This window comes from Clupea harengus, chromosome 19 (assembly GCF_900700415.2).
Source record: "Clupea harengus chromosome 19, Ch_v2.0.2, whole genome shotgun sequence".
NCBI lineage: Eukaryota > Metazoa > Chordata > Actinopteri > Clupeiformes > Clupeidae > Clupea > Clupea harengus.
This window is the reverse complement of record NC_045170.1, coordinates 1,800,964-1,803,463: the sequence shown is the minus strand read 5'-3', so window position 1 is coordinate 1,803,463 and position 2,500 is coordinate 1,800,964.

The following is a 2,500-nucleotide window of genomic DNA, read 5'->3' as shown; positions in this document are numbered from 1 at the left end:
TCTTTCCTCATCACGGGGGTTCCCCTGGTTGATAAATGTGTGTGTGTGTGTGTAGATTCTTTTCTTTTGAGTGTATGCGAGTGTGTTGATCGATCCTTGTATGTGAGTGTGTTGAGGTTGTGTGAATGTGAGCGAGTCTGTGGTTGTGTGTGTTTTCTATCATGAAGATAAGCGCCGGTTGTTTGGTCAGATAAGAAAACTAGGACCAGGCAGACCAGTGGTTCCAATTCCTTATCTATAGATCTGGAACCAAGTAAATGGATCTGCCTCCTCTCCAAAACCCATTCATGTTCTCCACAGATTCCGTCCGTGGTGAAGAGTTCCGTTAAATGTTAAAGACTTGAGCTGAAATATTCCATTGCAATGCAAGAGTGTTTTATTTATAGTTGTGTAACATTGTACATGTTGACCGGAGAGGGTTGCACAAGGGACCTGTGGTGTTCTGACACCAAGCACACCAAAGTCATGGTTTCATGCTCAAGAAGGACTTTTTTTGTATTTTTTTGAAGTGTTGTGGGGTGTGTGTGTGTGTGTGTGTTGTTAAGTGTGGTGGGTGGAGCCTCTGGAGGAAGGCGGAGACTCATCGAAGGTTTCCCGCTTAAAAATGTTTTTCCTCTCTTATAAGCAGCAGTCCAAAGACCAAGCTAGCATCCGACTGTTCAGTCAGCTGTCCCCTCCTGTTAGAATGTGGAGTCTGTCCGCGGTCCCGTCCGTTTAGAACGTGGAGACCCGGACCTATCATCCTGTTAGAACGTGGAGACCCGGAGCTGTCGTCCTGTTAGAACGTGGAGACCCGGAGCTGTCGTCCTGTTAGAACGTGGGGTTCCGGACCTATCATCCTGTTAGAACGTGGAGACCCGGAGCTGTCGTCCTGTTAGAACGTGGGGTTCCGGACCTGTCGCCCACAGCTGAACGTGTAGTAGATGTTGGCTAACCAAAAACTCCAGACGCTGAAATGTTACCATGTTGTTTTATTCATGAATGATTTTAAAATCCAAAGGTTATAATCTCTCAGGCATGCCTAACCCTGGGAGGCGCTCTACCTCCTGCAGTGTGACCTTGAGAAGCTGTCTGTCTCTCCCACAGTGTGACCTTGAGAAGCTGTCTGTCTCTTCTGCAGTGTGACCTTGAGAAGCTGTCTGTCTCTTCTGCAGTGTGACCTTGAGAAGCTGTCTCTCTCTCCCACAGTGTGACCTTGAGAAGCTGTCTGTCTCCTACAGTGTGACCTTGAGAAGCTGTCTGTCTCTCCGCTAGTGTGACCTTGAGAAGCTGTCTGTCTCTCCTACAGTGTGACCTTGAGAAGCTGTCTCTCTCTCCCACAGTGTGACCTTGAGAAGCTGTCTCTCTCTCCCACAGTGTGACCTTGAGAAGCTGTCTCTCTCTCCTACAGTGTGACCTTGAGAAGCTGTCTGTCTCTCCGCTAGTGTGACCTTGAGAAGCTGTCTGTCTCTTCTGCAGTGTGACCTTGAGAAGCTGTCTGTCTCTTCTGCAGTGTGACCTTGAGAAGCTGTCTCTCTCTCCTGCAGTGTGACCTTGAGAAGCTGTCTCTGTCTCTTCTGCAGTGTGACCTTGAGAAGCTGTCTGTCTCTCCGCTAGTGTGACCTTGAGAAGCTGTCTCTCTCTCCCACAGTGTGACCTTGAGAAGCTGTCTCTCTCCTACAGTGTGACCTTGAGAAGCTGTCTGTCTCTCCGCTAGTGTGACCTTGATAAGCTGTCTGTCTCTCCTGCAGTGTGACCTTGAGAAGCTGTCTGTCTCTTCTGCAGTGTGACCTTGAGAAGCAGTCTGACCTTGAGAAGCAGTGTGACCTTGAGAAGCTGTCTCTCTCTCCTACAGTGTGACCTTGTAGTCCGTATAGCCTTTCATGTCTTAGAGTTTAACTCTGTCTTGTCAGGGACCCGTTGCCGGTCATCATTTACCATTAATGACCAGTTTTGTTTTGCATTGCAGTGTACGCACTTCAATGTTGCCATGTTTGTGAAGATGGTCCATCTCTATTTATGTTTTGATTATACACACAAACCCTATTACAATAAAAGCAATGTGAAACATTTTCAACCTTGTGGTTTTGTTTTTGAGAATGCATGTGAGAGATTTGTGACCCTGTTTTGTGTGACTGCATCTTTAGATTTGGACACTAGGGGGTGCTGTTGTGCAGCTAATCACAGGCATCAGAAGTCAATCGAGAGTAAAAGAGACTGCTGCCGTTTACAAGGACCTTCCACTTTTCTGTGAATATCTCGATTGTTCAATAGTTCTGATCCAAATCTGAGCCACTATTGGACGTGCAAGCCAGCGCTGTCATCACTGAGGGGCCTGTGTGTGTGTGTGTGTGTGTGTGTGTGTGTGTGTGTGTGTGTGTGGTGTCCCCTGTCTTTCTGTAACCTGATATTTAGGCTGTGCGCACACACACACACAAGGTGAAGTTTCCATGTGCCTTCAGTTCTTCTGTGCAGCAGGGGACATACATTTGTGTGTGTGTGTGTGTGTGTGTGTGTGGTG